Raw genomic sequence first — 17,471 nt, 5'->3', positions numbered from 1 at the left:
TTGCCAGTTCTGGTATTTCTAATATGCATGTTTCTGTTGGCATCGTTACGCAACTGTAAACAACTGCTGATATGAAACATATGCGGCGGCTTACCGTAACTAAATGTAGGAATCACGCGACCTAGAAGTAGTTACTTCGTAACTACGAAAGCGAAAAAACAAGGACAGAAAAGAGCGCACGCAGAAAAGTAGTTACGAAGTAACTACTTCTAGGTTGCGCTGTTCATACATTCAGTTATGTCCTACCAACTTGCCCAAGTTTCCACTCTAGTTAACGTATGTGTGCGCGTAGATTGGCACATATATTTGGCACCATTTCATAACGCCTTGCCATATAAAAAAACAAAAACCTTCACCTTTCATTTGTATGCTTTGAATAACATCGATTCTCAAGGTCCGAGGGATCTTCCGAGTTTTCTGCATGCTCCTTGTATTTTCATATCTTGGCAATCAACGCTGTGCTCTCACTTGAAGCCATAGGTGTAGTATATAGTATTTATGCATGCAAAGGTGTGTGATATCGCTCGGTGGTATAATCATATGCTTTAGGTGCACAGCGAAGACAGTTTTACGCCACTGTCTCTCTAGGCGGCTAAAGTAAGAATGCAGTGTGCAAAATTAAACAAACCTTTTATGAAAGGAATGCTTGCGCTCTATCTTTAGAATTTCAGACGCTTGAGTTCGAAAAATTTGGCTTCTGCAATGGCATTGTTTTCTGTTGGGTTGGATTTGCTCGATAAATGATTTTCTGACATGCAGGATTATAAATAAGACGTCCTTGCTTTGCTTCGAGGTTGAAATAGTGTTGGCAAGTGATCGAAGGACGGCGATATCTTATAAGGAACGGGTTCCGTACTCGCAGCTCGTACCAAGGCTTCACTGGAAAAAAGAAAACAATGCTGTGTAAGCGTTCTCCAATGCGGACCAACGTATACATTAAAAGTTAAATGGGCACCAACAGGATCATATTTTGTGCCATGTTACAATTAGCAAAAATCTATGCAAACAATTTTCATTTTTAGTGAGTTCAATAACAGCATTATTTATAAGAGCCCACTAATGTGCTCGAACGTGATGTGCTTGTCTTATCATGGCAAACTGCGCGAAAGGGGTTGGCACAACAATGTCCTCTCGTCGTGATGTTATCGCTTCAGTTATTTTGACAAGGGCTTCGCACATTTTTATATTGTATTTGACAAGTTCAGGTGCCTCTATGAGAGTTGTTCTGTTCTCTTCTGGTGTTGAAGTATTGTGTATGAAGGTGTTTTATCTATCATCTTCTAAAATATTTTTTTTTACCTATGCTGCGCCTAACCAGCAAATACCTATGCTGCGTTTCACGTGTGGACATTTTGTGCTCTTGACAAGTGCCAGTAGCGAGAGAAGTCTGCTACGTGCTTTGTCTGTCTGCGCTCAGTTTCTGCTAAAGGCACTTGAAGTGTATCTAGCTTGAATGAAACAGTGCGGCTTCGATATTGCAAAATTCAAACGTTCTCGTAAATCTGGGACAGATAGAAAGTTAGAAAACTCATACTGTAAGCGACATCAGCATGACCTAGTCGTAATAGCGTTCATGAACGGAGAAGGGGTATTTGTGGTTCGTTCATAAAAACACGCAATACAAACACGCGCAGTTAAACAGCGGAAATAAACTTACTCTTTGTGGTAGGCCAGCAATAGCATTTAACAATTTATTTGAAAAAAAAATTTAGGAAGAAGTTATACTGCTCGTGTGTTTTGACTACGTCAGTCATTACTACGACCATTTTCGCTCACGGTTGCTAGTGGTTTACAGGCATAAGCATTCATCTTTATCCTACTATATATTAGTCTTTGCTAGTATATTTCATGTACGTCTAAATACAGTAAAAGGATGCAAAGGGAAACACGAGGAAGGGTAGTGACAGACATACCATTAAATGTTGTTGGCTTATTTCGCTAAGCCTGCGCACCTGCAGCAACAACATTCACACTGCGCAAAGCTTATGTTGCATGCGAACATTCGGGGAAAAAGAAAAGACTACATCAGGTAAACAAACCTTATTCCATAAGCCGCGCAATAAGTAGACGCCTTGCAAAAACAATGGTGACGCTGGGCGGCGGTGTTTATGGTAAGGGAAGAAAAAACGACAACAAAAAGCGGGCGTCCACCATCTCCGTTCTTGTCGATTCCGCCTTCGTTATGGCAGCGGCGTCTCTCGCGATTGTTTTCCTCACGAACAGGTAAAAAAGTGATCCTTCACGCCTTCCGCCTCTAAACGACAACAAGATAGTTGAGTTTTACCGAAGCAGAAAGCTCCTACGACTGCAGCTAGAACTGCAGCGTAGAATCGCGTGGGACGCTACTGTCATAACAAAGACGGAATAGAAAAGAACTGAGCCCGGTGGACGCACGCTTTTTAGGGGCGAAGCTCCTTAGGGCGTGGGCTGTGCGTCCCCTGTAGCCTGTATGTAGCCACCTCTAGTTTAGTTCTTGCAGTGTTCACTAGATGGTGGTACCGTCCCCTGTATGTAGCCACCTCTAGTTTAGTTCTTGCACTGTTCACTAGATGGCGGTACCGTCTCCTGTATGTAGCCACCTCTCGTTTAGTTCTTGTAGTGTTTACTAGATGGTGGTACTTGTAGCTGGTGATGAAAAGATGCAAGATGTTATAAACTAGAAAGCGGTACTTGTAGTTGATGAAAGACGCGAGATCTTATAAAATAGGAATGATGTCACATATGGCGCGTGTCATTGGTTGAAGGCAATCGTTCGATTTAGTGCGGCGACGTACGCTAGGGGGAGCGATGTAATAAAATCGAGTGGGCAAAATGTACAGAGGATTCATGGTTTACCAGGTTTACCTCCGGAGCTTCGCCCACTCATCATCATTCACTTCGTGGATATGGCGGAATTTTTTTTTTTGCTGTTGTTTCTTCCTTCATTATGGACGCCGCCGCCCAGTGTTGCCGCCGTTTTTGCAAGGGGCTTACATAGGTAAATGCGTTTCAGATGCCAATGTATTACCAAATATAATATAAGCACCGGTATTCTTGCTGTCCAAGTTGCTTCTACAGTTGCTTCTATAGGCAAAATGCGTCGATTTAAAACGAAACCCCGTTATTTGAATACTTTTGAAATTTCTGCAAACGCATAGATCTTTTATTCACTTAGCTTGAAAAAAATGTAACGTTTGATAGCACACATACTCAATAGAAACAGGTATAGGTATTAGATTTTCCGGATGTAGCTGGGGTCCCCAACGCGTAGGGCTTCTTTTGATCTACAGAGATCTGTGTGTATCCCCATAAAACGCTTGCGCTCGTGTGTGGCGGACAAAGAAGACTGGCAGCTTACTAATACCGTCATACGCCACGTTCGAAATAAAACATCAGGAGCCATTCAATTCAATTACAATTAAAATACGTTCACTCTGGCGGGTTTCAATTATTGCATAAGTTTGAGAACTCCTATCGACTATATGGACTTTTTGAAGAATGTAATGATATTCTAGTTTGATAGTTTTAACGTTATAAACCTTGCTCTTTCACCTAACTTTAAAATTTTATAGAAAAGGAAATCTTGCGTACTAACGTTTACTGGTAAACATCGGTGAAACCCGGATGATTGCACACACGTAGTCCGAATCAAGATATACAAGATGGTGTTTAAAGAACGCTTTCGAACCTGAAAGAGGGGAGGAAGTCATTTTAGTTTTTTTGTAATATACAGAATTTTCAAAATGGGTCGATGGGAATGTTATTAAAAAGTGAACTCATACTCACTCCAAAATAGCTGTCCTACTCACCTAGATTGCTCTGCCCTATACAAGTACGTAGAAATTGAGCGATGGCGCAAAGAATAATATATGTTTCATAGTGACTTCTGGCTCATTTCAAACGTAATCTGCATGATGGCTTTTGTGCATTCAGAGCTTTTATTAAGAAGAACACTAGAGCACCTATTTTACGTAATCTAAAGCATAAGCTGCTTGGCAAGAATGTCAAATAACTGTTTCCTCAAATGTAAATGACATTCATATTCGTTGCAATTTTATGCCGCAAAAAAAAAACACCGTAGGGTGAATTGTAGAGGAAATTAGGGCTATACGCAGCGCCTGGCTTTGGTAGTCTAGAATATAGTCAATATATGCGATCCCAATTGCAACTTTCAAGAAATTATTTGATCATATCCAATTGCTTTCAGTTCAATGGTCCATTTAAAAGAAATACACTCACATAGCATCTTCTTACAAAGTATTGGTGGGCTGCCTAGTGCGGCATCCGGCATTCGAAGGGTTAGCGGTGCACTCCTTCACTGGACAAAGAGGGTGTTCATCGCTCAGGCGAGTTGGCTCAGCCATTGCTGAGACGAGTTGGCTTTCACTACTCCGTGAACAATTTGAGAATAAGGCCATCATTTCGGTGAGTTTACACGTGCTTATCTGATTGTATAGGTTAATGAAATCACTAGAGATCTGATTGAAGTTCATTATTCATGATTGATGCCATATATGGTTCCTTCCGCCATGGTTACGGTGCTAAGCTGTTGACCCTAAGGTCATGAGTTCGAGCCCGGTCGCTGCGGGCGCATATAAATGGAAGCGACATGGTAGAGGGCTATTTACTTTGCGATGTATTTGCACGTTAAAGAGCATCAGATGGTGAAAATGGGGGAGTGCTCCATTACGGCGTCACTCATAATCATGTGTTTGTTTTGGGACGTAAAAGTCAGCACAATACTATGGCAATAAATGAGTGATGTGATTGGGTTTGGTGGCGTAAGGAACCAGCTTGGAGTCCCTATGCATGCTTGAGTCACACCCTGAGCCTGTCGAACCGCCTATAGGTGATCATTCTGCTCAGAGATCTCGAAGGCCGCCTCGCAACGGCAGCGTCGCTGATGGAAAATATCCCTCTCGCCCTCCTCAGCCGAGTCTGCGGGGAGAACGAATTATATCAATGCTTTCTGTCCGCTAGTGCTGCCCACCGTTATAAGCACATTGCGAGTGGTGGTGACTTTAGGAGAATTGTTGGCACATTCTGACAGCATGGGGGGCAGCATTGCCCGGTTTCCACTCAAATTTTATACACAAAAAGAGTGCAAGGTCTGGTAGCGATGGCTTAATACGATCGGGTTATAAAGGTTATAAAATATCTGCTTAAGTCATTGAATCAAAATTTCATTGATTTATTTCTTCAAATAGTAAAGGAATCAATGAATCAGTCACTGGTTTTGCCATCCTCTTGATAAGTGAATCCACATTTGCTTTGATTCCGCATTCAATGCGATTTTTTAAATACTTAAGGCTATCTGATTTTATTGCTTGTAAGTACCATGCACATTCAATGAATGGCTAACTCAAGCCCCAGTTTGAGCAGCTTCTTTTAGAGACACACACTCTGCCACGCTACATGCACTCTGAGCGTAACATCGATCGTCGGAGGGCGCGGGTGAGGTACCTGAGTCGAATTCTCAGATACGTTAAGGAGAATAGGGTCTACTACACGGACGTGGCTCGCACGACAAACGGACCAACAGCGGTGGAGGACTCCTGAAATCGTAAGTGCTGCTTTGACCTCTTCTCCATCTTCAGCCACCAACTCGGGCAAGATCTCGGCAATCTAACACATCTTGAGCCACCCCGCGGGAACATATTACACACTCATTGATTTGCAAACGGCATGGCAGGCTTTCCTAACAGGTCGCGGCATTCCCGAAACCTCTCATTTTATTCTCTTACGCACATTCAAAGCTGCTTCACACAACAACCGCATCATACACTTGCTCTGCACTTCTGGGTCATGTCCCACTGTCCGCTAATGAGCATGCTCATGCGTCCGCTTGAGAACCCACCCTCCGAGAAGCCCCGCGCAGTGAGGCGGCCAATACAAAGCCAGGTTCCCCCCTTCTATCATATCACGAAGTCTGACAACATTACATACGCCAATGACCACAATACCAATTGCCACCAGACTCCTTGACACGCGAGGAGGCTGTCACACTTTGCCGACTGCAGACCTGAACTCTCCCGAAGCTCCCGTTCACTGATAAAATATACCCGACTCATTGTACTCATGCCTGCCCAGGCTGTGGCGCTATCTCCACCACTTTTCACGTTACCATATATAGTGCGCTCTGCCTACTTCCCTCTCCTCCCTACAATTCCGTACTCCAGAGCAGTGGGAAGGCAACCTTCGCGACGGTGCCCCCGAGTGCTGCCGGGCGCTCGTTCTGCTGGCCTGGGCTGTCGCAGAGCTTGACCTGGGTATCCTGGAATAGTGACCCAGCCAGTTTCTTTTTTTTTGAATTTGCATTATAAAATTCGTTCATCATTGTAGAGCCACAACAACTTAAGTGACGTCACCGAGCCAGTTTCTTTTTTTTGAATTAGCATTATAAATTTTGTTCATAATCGTTGAGGCACAATAACTTAAGCAACGTCATGCTGCTAAAAGGCGGTGCATCACCACCTCACAACAAGTCTTCACAAATATGCGTTCAGGCGGGCTTTCTCTAGTAATTTCTCTAGAGACTAATACACGAAGCACGCTTGGAAATAAAATTCTAACCACGTTGTCACTTTTTATTTTTGTAACTCGCAAAAAAAATACCAGGAAGGCTAAATTATTTGAGGAACTATTTGCTATGCTTTGATAACCTTGACTGAACGAGAGAGCTTTATCTCTGCCAGGGCCACCAAGAGCTTGTGAAACGGAGCACATATCATTATAAGATATAATTGAAGAAGTAATATGAAATGGTGTTCATTACCACATTTGCTGGTAACCAAGTTATTTTTGTATTGAAAGGAACCTTCCATTTCAACGGAAACCCTGCAAATGAGATAGGACTATCAGCTGGGCAGTGCAACGCCTCGTAATTTTTCTCCATACTTATCCTTTAGAGGGAACTTGACGTAGTACATATGTTGGTACTTAATATTTTCTCCCTGTAACACTTTTGTCGTATCTACCACACACCAATGGTTGTGCGATTTGATGGTTGTGTTGTATGTCCATATGGGTTCATTTGTGTTCAAGAACTGAAAAAGAAGTAAAACATGATTATGACCGACATCTTTTCTTCGTTCCTGTGCTGCTTCATAGATTTAGCTTTATTCTAAATACGACAAGTGCTCCTGAAGCCTACGTAGAGGTGTCATGTCAATACTTATGCTGAACTAGAGACAACGCGCGGTAGCGAATTAAGGGCTAACTTAAAAAAAAAACGTGTTTCTAATTTTCGGGAACGACACGGTCAGCGTACCCTCAATATATTGTAAACCCCACGTCTTAGATATACCGCAATAACATCATTATTTATTGGGACATATCAGGCATCATCAATGGGTGCTTCATTACGAATGCAACTCAAAGAAAGAAAATTTTTCAGTAAAAAAACACTGGCAAAAGAAGGTGATAGTTCTTCCCTGATGGCGAAGCAACAAATTTTATTTATTTTATTTATTTTTCCATACTGCAGCCTCAATGAGGCTATTGCAGGAGTGAAAACAAAAAACAAAAAGAAGTCGAGCAAATCCACATTCATGAGCAGGCTTCCAAAAATTCTTGAAGTGATAGCTAACGAACACTTCCGGGCGGCATATTCCAGGCTTCTATAGTTGAAAGGAAGCTTTATGTGAACGTGACAGTGTGGGTGTAAAAAATTGCAATGTTAAGAGCATGGTTACTCCTCATAGACAAAGATCTGAAAAGTTTGAGGTATGATTCTAGGGTGCTTAAGCGAGAAAAATAGATTATGTTGTGCAAAAATTTTAGACATTCAACATGGCGACACTTCGCAAGTGTAGAAACCCTAGCTATGAAATAAAATTTGTTGGAGAAAAATGCCTGTCATATCTCTTGCATATAAAGTGCACGGCTCTTTTTTGAACAAATTGAAGTTTCTTTTTTGAACAGATTGAAGTTTGTTAAAGTCACAATTCTTATGGGGGTTCCAAACCACACTAACCATATTGAAGAACGGGGCGAATGAGAGTTTTGTAGGTAAGCAGTTCTGTTTCCTTAGGAGCAAGACGGAGCGTACGATGTAAATAACCTAAACTCTTAAGGGCTATGTTGCATGTGTGATCAATATGTTTAGAATATCATAAATTATGTGTCATAAGAATACCAAGATACTTATATTTTGACACCATACACAGACTGACGTCGTTAAAACCATAGTCAAAAGTCAACGGGCATGAACGCCTGGTAAATGACATAATGCGAGTCTTGGAAAAGCTAATATTCATTTGCCTAGATTTTTACCAGCTACGAAAAATGGAAAATGAATAGTTGAGAATGGCATGATCAACCAGAGATAAATGCAATAGCAGAGAAATGTAACAACAACCAAACATTGTGTCATAAGAATGAAGGAGAGCCGCTCACTCTTTAAGAAAACGCGGATACATTACCAAACGAATCAAACTTTCCTGCCGTTTATGGTTTCAGCCCAAACTTTCTGGTGAGACTACCAAATGTGCAAGCCTAAAATTTATCTCGTTATCCCCTCAAGAGATTAGGGTGCAACCACCGTCGACCACACACTCTAAGTGAAAGACTTTCTAGCGGCACTATGCAGCTTATCCTCTGCCTGCTTTCTTGAAGCGACGTGACTCAATAAAGGTGGTGCATCGTCCTTTTACTGCGCTTTTAGATACGTGTAGGGCGCATTGCGCAATCTCGCGGATTGATAAACAAGCTACTGTGGTGCTGCAGTGAATTTTACAGTAGAACCTGCATAAATATTAGGAGTATATAAAGAAGACAATCACAACAATATCTTGGATTATTTTATGCATGCGCTGTATTGAAATTATTGTATTCAATGTTCGAAATTCAGTGCGCAAGATGGATTTACATTACACCCTCATGACGGCATGTGCAAGGGTACTTCTGGGCACCACGCCGCTTTTTTGTACGTTTATCTAGCTTTTGTGATTTGTAGTCGGGGTTGCAGGGTTACGTCCACAGGCGGGCAATACGCGAGAAAGTACGGTGTAGACGGGAATAGTGATATAAATTTTTACATTTACCATTTATCTTTTTATTCGTTTATATATTTGTTTTCTAGTATACTGTCCACTCCAAGCAGGCTATTTACAGGCTCGGGTACACTTAAAGCGACAGTACAAGATACGCAGATATTACAGTGCAAGTGTTGGTACAATTTATGCGAAAGTGACATGACATGATTGACTTGATTGATATGTGGGGTTTAACGTCCCAAAACTACCCTATCAATATTGGAAATGCAGTAGTAGAGGGCTTCTTCGATCACCTGGGGTTCTTTAACGTGTACCCATATCTGAGCACACAGGCCTTTTCGCCTCTATCGAAAATGCAGCCACCGCAGCCGGGATAGAATCCCGGAACCTGCGGGTCAGCAGCCTAGTGCCTTAACCACTAGACCACCGCAGTGGGGCAAGTGACATGACATAGATACGCCGCTAATAATGTGCGTGCTAAGCATAAAGATATGCGTCAGTCGCACATATATTTACTTAGGTTACATCATATGTTAGAGACATTGGTTACAGCGTCGGAAAAGCAGCAGATTATTCATTTAGAAATCCATGTGATGACACAAATCATCTAACTCCTGTGCACTGTCCATTCATCAGACCTGACTCGTGATGATGAGCTCGGACAGTTCTATTATACCGTCTTTTTCAGCGCTGTTGGGATGTCTAGCGCATTTCACTCACATTATAATTAAGGAAAAATGAACAGAATGAAATTAGTAGTGTTGCCTTAAAAGAAATAATCAAGAGTGAGTGCGTGTTTATGTCCGGTGATCCTAGATTATTTATGTTCACCCAGTATGACGTTTTATTCTTGAATAAATTGTGCGAATGTAAGTAAATAAATTTAAGACGGTGAAGCTTCGATATGATGGATAAAGGAGCGAGCTGCGCTTCTCTATCTGTGCGCCGGCGTTCGCTGTAAGTTAATCATACGTCTTTACGCAGCCCACTTCAAAGCCTAGATGCGCAAGGAGACTTGTTAGGGAATGACGCAATATTTGCATACTCTGACGGCGAGAAATTCAAAGCACGTTTAGGAAACAAGACCTTGTTAATGTTGCTTAGGTACATTCGACTGTGGTGCAAAATAAATTTTGTAAAGCGGAGTGTAGAAGAAAGTTAGGTGCCGACACTGTCACGAAATGAACTTTGCGACACAGTCGAGCGGACATCATCTGTGAGAGCTCCAACTTGCCCAGAAAGTAGTCTTTTCGAAAGTGCTTCTTGATGATTTTTTTTTATATGCTGAACGTGTGGTGTGCAGTTCAATATGAATGCAAAGGTAACACTCGAATATTAGTATTTGTTAACAAAACGCAGTGCTGTCGGAACCACAAGTGAAATAGGGCGTAAATGCTGTCTTGGTGACGGGAATCGAAACTGTCTGATCTTTGATAACGATCAAGTTCCAATCGTGACACCATTCACGTACACTGTTTAAGAAATTCTGAAGTTTAATTTGGTCTGAGTGGTGTTTGGCTTAGTGGCAGAACACGCAGACATCTACAAACAATCTCATTTGGATTTCACATTGCTTAGCTAAATATTCATTAACGAAGAAAAATAATATGGTGCCAACACACATCCCTAGGGAACATCAGATACTAAGAGAATAACACCAAATGTGTCCGTCACGGTAGGCAAATTGGAAGCAGTCTGTTAAAAATAAAAATGTGTGATACATTTTCGTTGCAGGCCCATTGCCAAATCGGTGACACTGCCTTGGCCATTTTGTGACAGGTCCATAGTCACCAGAACAATTCCTAGTATGATACATGGTCGTACGCTTTAGAAAAAGCGAGAGAAATTGTATGAAATCGCCACGTCTTGTCGATATCTTATGCAAGGCCATGCATTATTTCGACAAGCTTCATAACAGGCAATAATTCATTTCTACGCTGATCGTAGGCTGCTTAGTTATCTTCTTCATAATTAGTTATATATTGTAATATTATACGCTGGATAATTTCACCGCTTGCGCATGTTAGAAAGGTAGGCTGGTAGTCGTTTGGGCATTGTTTATCTCCTGATTTGTCCACTAGAATTATTTTGTGGATTTCCCAATCTGAAAAAAATTCGACAGTTATCGACTATTTCTGGGACATGATAAAAAATATTTGCGGCAAGACACAGCGTAGTGATTCAAAAACCCATTAAAATGTCATCTATACCACAGTTTTTTTTGTCGAGGTTTTTTGTCAAGGTGCTCTTTACCTGTGGTGTGGAAAAAGGCCAAAGTTGTTCCTGTGCATAAAGGAGGAAGCGGAAATGATATATCTAACTTTAGACCTATATCCCTGACATGTACAATCTGTAAAATCTTGGAGCACATAATTCTTAAACAAATAACTGTTTTACTAGAAGAAAAACGTATATTATCTCCCTACCAGCATGGCTTTCGCCGAGGTCTTTCAACCATAACCCAATTAGTGGAATTAACACATGAGGTATCCCAGAGTATTGACAACCAAAAACAAACTGATCTAATCTTCCTCGACTTTGCCAAAGCATTCGACAAGGTATCACACAAGAAACTACTTCAAAAACTTGAGGCCACCTTAGGAAATTCTACTGTTCTTAACTGGATCAAAAATTATCTTACTAATCGTACACAGTATGTGGAATTTAACGATGAAACCTCTGCTACCACCTCCGTCACATCTGGAGTTCCGCAGGGCTGTGTGCTGGCGCCAATTTAATTTCTTCTCTTTATTAATGATTTGCCCACAAATATTAAGGAAAAAATCAAATTATTCGCGCATGACTGCGTGCTATATCGAGAAATAAACTCAACGGAGGACCATGTAGCTTTAAATAGTGCTTTACAAGATGTTTCCTGCTGGTGCCGTAAATGGCAGATGTCACTTAATGCAAACAAGTGTACAATTTTATCAGTAAGTCGAAAAAAAACTAGGTCAAACTTTCTTTACACCATCAATGACATTCCCATAACTAGAGTAAATCAGCATAAATATCTTGAAGTTATTATAACTGAAGATCTAAGATGGGACGCACACATAAGTTACGTTACTTCAGCTGCACTACGCCGCTTGTTTGCACTCAGATACCGGCTTCGTCAGGCCCCGCCTTCTCTAAAACTGCTTGCATAACTTCCCTTGTGCGATCATTACTTGAATACGGTAATATTATTTGGTCACCATTCACAAAGCAGCAAATCACGCAACTGGAAGGAATACAAAGTAAAGCTATGAGGTTCATTTACAACAAGTACAGACATACAGATTCTCCGACTAAACTAATTAAAAAAGCTGGATTACTTACTCTAATGAATAGAACAAGGTTATCACGTGCAAAATTCATACATGAATTAATCCATGGTCATTTAAACATTGATGTATCCGCCTATCTTACGTTTAATCAAACTAGAACAACACGCCAAAAACACCCAATGAGACTTAACGAATACTCCTTCAACACAAACTGCTTTAAGTACTCATTCTTTCCGATAGCCACTAATGAATGGAATAAACTGGATCCGAGTATCTCCAGCACTACCGAATTAGCAAAATTTCTAACCCTTGTCGAAAATGAACTTTGTATTATGCAAACGGAATCACCTGGTTGATTTTAATATGAGGGTTCGTGTGAACATTGTACGAGCGAAGTATCATGTCATCATATTTTTTCTTTAAGCAATTTTTAATACTGAATCCAGGTGAAGAGAAATCGCTCTGTTGATTCTTGAACATATTTCTGTTTTTCAGTGTGTATAAATTTGCCTTTCCTTGAAATACTTCGCCATATTGTAAGGTAGTATCTTATTGCTGTAATTTCTTGTTGTGTTTCTTGATGCATATGCCAATATGTCAACCAATGTGTCAACCAAGTCGCTTCATTTATTTTCTTCTGACAACTTTTCTTTACACTAATGTTTTATGCCTTCTTTGATCTGAAATTGTTAAATGATCCGATTCTGTTAGTTTCATTCTGTACTTTATCGCGATGTATGTCTTTATTGTGTACTTATTCGAATTTTTATGTTCACGCCCTTCCTGCTAAAATCCCTGATGGGATTGGCAGTATGTCGATATAAATAAATAAATAAGCAGAAATAGCCCTCCCGTCTGAGTGACAGTAGGGCTACCGGATAGTTTTTCATGCTCAAATCATTGCGTAAAAGTCTGGCTAACATTGTTCTTTTTATTATGGTTAACAAAAAGTACGGATAGAAAGTATTTGTTAAAACAGTTTACTTCAGTTTTTTCGTGTATGCCTGCCATTGGGACATCTAGTTTTTACCTTCTCTTCAGGCACCTCCAGATGTTTCTCGACAATGTTTTAATAATGGTATGTAAGGTATTATTGCGGAAATTTTGTTTTCCGCAACTCTTCCTTGCCTTTTTTCTGCTTTTTTATCCAATGGAGAAAACATCACTATGGGATGCAAGGCTTATTGTGCTGCCAAGGCTACAAATCTGTCGCTATACATGAATTTTGTTTCTCGTGTTATCGAGGAATGCTGTTCCAGAGTAGTTTTCTTAACCATGGGGACGATAGTTTCCGTGCAATATATGATAATATCATTGAAATGCATCCAGATTGGGTCAATGCTTCACTGTTTATTAATACATGGTTTGTAAAACTGTCATATTCCTGAGAAAGACAAGTCATGATAGATCATCGTTTGCTCTGTTGCAAACTAAAACGCATTTTTCAGCTCATTTTATACGAGCGAGACCAACTGAAGGTAGTTTACCGAATATTAAATCACGATCTGATAGACTTTGAATACTTTCCATTGTGGTGTTACTGCTTGGAACGTTAATGAGAAGGAGCATACGATGATGCCTGTTGAAGTATAGAAGATGTTATTAGAAATAATTGTAATGCAAATATATAAAAAGAAAAGTGAACGAAAAGTTAACTTGCAACTAGCCGGATCCAAACTTGCGACCTTCGAATTTCTAATATTATACCTATTTTCGTTGGTTGTGAGTAATGAAAATTAGGCCTTATTTTGAACTGCTGTTGCTACCAACACGAGAAGGCGTGTCAAAAATTTCAGCAAGAGTGAAAGTGAACATGAAATCTATTATCTGCTATGGTTATTAGTAGAGGTTACGGATTAAGACAGCCCTAAATTAACTCTGCAAGATTAAAATCTCTGGCTGTGATAATTCTACCACCGGAGGCATACCTGAGCATGTAGTGCAATGAAGGGTCTACGCGCAATCTATCACTAGTTGGAGGCCTGCACAGAGCTCCGACAAAAGCAATGCCATCGGGTAACTGTAGCTTGCACCATACAGCCTCCATGTCTGAGACTTCTGGCATAACAGAGTATATTACACTTTCAGAATAGTAATCAGACCAACAGATAACCATGTTTTGCAAGGCTTTCAGAGATGCTCTACTGATACTCTTTAATATACGCTCTTTGAGAAGTGTTGAGGTGGTGATACAGCCAATACCTTTTATGACCACGATGGTGCACTTGAAGGTTTTCTGATGGTCGTAACTTGCATGCCAATTGTAGGTGTAGATGTAGATTCTAAACTTTTGGCTCACACCCAACCTGGGGAATTAGCTATTTTATTGCAAGTTGTATGCAGTAACACTTACCCGATTTCTGTGAGACATTCGCGTTTAAGATTCTGCGAGCTTTCTTATAGGCCGCATAAATTTCTGCGGCACACACTTCTCTGTTGAACTAACAGCTGCTTCAATTTTTACAGCACCAGCAGTCAGTAGCAAGAGTTACTCGTTGTGCGTGGCACATTCCGAATTTTGATGGCCACAGGCGTTATCACAGATTCCGGACATCAAAATTCTCGACAAAAAGGGTCTGACCTTTAAAAATAAGACGTGACATGCCCACCTGTACGCTTTTGAGCGCCATGATTAGTGATAGCTAACATTTCGGCTGAATTGACAATGAGCATATTATGCAAAATCTTTTGCCCTCGGGAAGCCGCTGTGTGAATTTCAGTCGTGTCAAAGGCTGTATGCGCTGTGCATGTGTACGTAGGGCACACTACGATCGGCGGATTATAAGTACTTAGCCGACGTACTTCTGTGTAGCAGTAGCGTGGATAATTGGGCTGGTTTGGTATTAGTTAACCCTAATACCAAGCGCGCACTTATTCAGTTAAAAATGATACTTCTGTCTGTTGAGTCGTGCAGCCAGCATAAATTGTGACGCTCAAAGACGCACGCATAAACCTCCACGTCTATCTGTTTCCTCGGTCCAGCTGAACGCCTGCATCTAGCTAAATGTCTGCGTTTAGTAAAACACCATTCGAACGGAAGGATACCATTGCCATTTCCGCAGGCGAAGAAGAGCTACGGAGAATTCAATTCTCCCGCAACTCAGCACATGCTTTGTGTTTTCGTTCAGTCGTGCGATCCCTGCACCCTCTGTGTGGTACAGGGGCTCATGAGGCAATTGAGAACCACTTCTATTTCTTGTCATTTATAGCATTATTATTAGAATTAACATTCTATACACTTCCCTTGCCATGTCTGTGTTTATGGTTTTCATTCACACTGTAGCACAGTGAAAGGAGCACTTAAATTCTCCTTCTTGTGTGCATTGACAGCGATGGTCTCGTTCTTGCATGCTGGATGCGTTCAGGTTGCATGCGATGAATTAACAATGCCAACACCACAGATGCCCCATGAGACACAAAATTTAACCTACGGCGCAGCCCAATTTCACGTATAATCAACAAATATGCTACATCATACAAGTAATAAATCATCAAATATTATGACAGAAAAAACTGTATTGTTATCCTGCAAAGTAACCATATCTTTATTAGAAAGTTATCTATAATGGTGGGCACAATGCGATATAGTGCCTGAGGGTCCTTATCGTTCATAATTGTATACCTCTAAGCAATTTAATCTTAACGACATGTCATTATGGGCGGGCGCGCTCTGTTTTTGCATCACATGAAAATGCACCAGAACGTCTTGAGAAACATAAAAGAGTCAACTGAGTCTTGACCTCTTAAGTCACTTCATGTTTTGCTATATAAGTATGGAACAATGTGACCTTAGCCAGTGGCATTGTAAAATGATTTGAAATTTCTAAAAGAACACACTAGACAACCAAAAAAGTGTCATATGAGAAGTCATCAAACTCTGTTATTCAAGATGTTCCCATTTTTGAGGGTGTAAACAACAAGTCAATACTCCAGAAGCGGGCAGTGGGAATAAAACTTCTCTGCAATCATAGGGCTACACCGGCACAGTTCCATTCGAGGTGACGACCATGCATGAATACTTTTAGATATGTTGTTAAAACTGAAAGACCATTTCAAAAAGCCCACTACGCATGCTGTACAACAGTGGCAGCCGTATTTTCAAGGACATTAGATTGCAGAGTACAGTAAGCCGACCCAAAAAAGCTTATATGGATACTTTTACGCAGTACTTGGTTTTGGGATGGCTAGAAATGAGATTATTTGTATATATAATGTGTAAGTGAAAAATAGCTTTCTACCTAACTGCATATTGCATTTTCTCGCTACAATATTAAAAGTTATGCATTGAACCGCTCGACTCCACTTCACCGCAGGCTTTCACTGAGGTTCGTAAGCAGTGTATTTTACTAATTTTGTTATTAATATGCTGAATCTTAGTGGCCTTTAGTGTGTTCATAAAACCTATTGACCAAGTGAAGCAAAAGATTTAGAAAAAAACGTGCACCTTACCTGTTTCAATTCATTTTCCTTTATGAATATTGTAAAACTGTATTGAAAATTATAATTTGTGGTAAGTAGAACTACGAAGAGTACGTTCCGTGTTATTATTATAGTACTGCCGATGCGAACTGTGAAGGCGAGAAATAAACGGGTATCAGCACAATGTTTCCGTCTTTATATCAAGCATACGGTGCTTAAAACAAATTTCTACTTCTTAACAATTTCTTGGACCTGTTGTTCTAGAGAGTGATTGCGAATGGCTGTTTTGAGAAATGTTTTAGAAACAAAGAACAGTTTGAATGCCATACCAACGGAACAATTTGTTACGAATAGCAATAACACACGGATTCCCTTGAACAATGGTGCATCCTTACACTGCTGACAGTTTGCAAATGCGCACAATGTTTAGCGAGAATCGCTAGAGATATCTAATCATCGTAATTCTATTATGAACAACAATAAGGCTTATGGGCTTTGCGGGCGAAGTATTCAGCAATATAGAGAAGCTTTTAAGAAAAAATGGCGGCATATCCACCGAGTGAATGATGGAGAGTGCGGCAAAGCATTCGTCCGTCCATGCGTCCGTCTGTGTGACCGTCCATGCGTCTGTTCATGCGCCCGTCCCTGCGTTCGTTCATGCATCCGCCCCTGCGTCCGTTCATGCGTCCATCCATGCATGTGTCTGTGTGTCCGTTCGTCCATCTATTCAACACTCCAAGTCCCACCATCTCGCATCTTTTTATCATATATTCCCCATATAGAAGCACCGCCACTCAGTGGACATTCC

At 40.8% G+C, this 17,471-nt stretch overlaps 1 long non-coding RNA gene across 1 annotated transcript; it reads right to left on the bottom strand.

Moving 5' to 3' along the window:
- Positions 1-611: 611 nt before the first annotated feature.
- On the bottom strand, positions 612-16,879 carry LOC119167330 (uncharacterized). The gene is made up of 5 exons (XR_005109206.2): positions 16,694-16,879; positions 6,877-7,025; positions 6,755-6,816; positions 3,575-3,667; positions 612-879 (listed from the first exon to the last, which is right to left on the bottom strand). It is a non-coding gene; the product is annotated as an uncharacterized LOC119167330 (long non-coding RNA).
- Positions 16,880-17,471: the final 592 nt, after the last annotated feature.

The sequence above is a fragment of the Rhipicephalus microplus genome, chromosome 6 (assembly GCF_043290135.1).
Source record: "Rhipicephalus microplus isolate Deutch F79 chromosome 6, USDA_Rmic, whole genome shotgun sequence".
NCBI lineage: Eukaryota > Metazoa > Arthropoda > Arachnida > Ixodida > Ixodidae > Rhipicephalus > Rhipicephalus microplus.
Note: the sequence above shows the minus strand (reverse complement) of the source record. Positions and strands in the feature narration are given on the sequence as shown.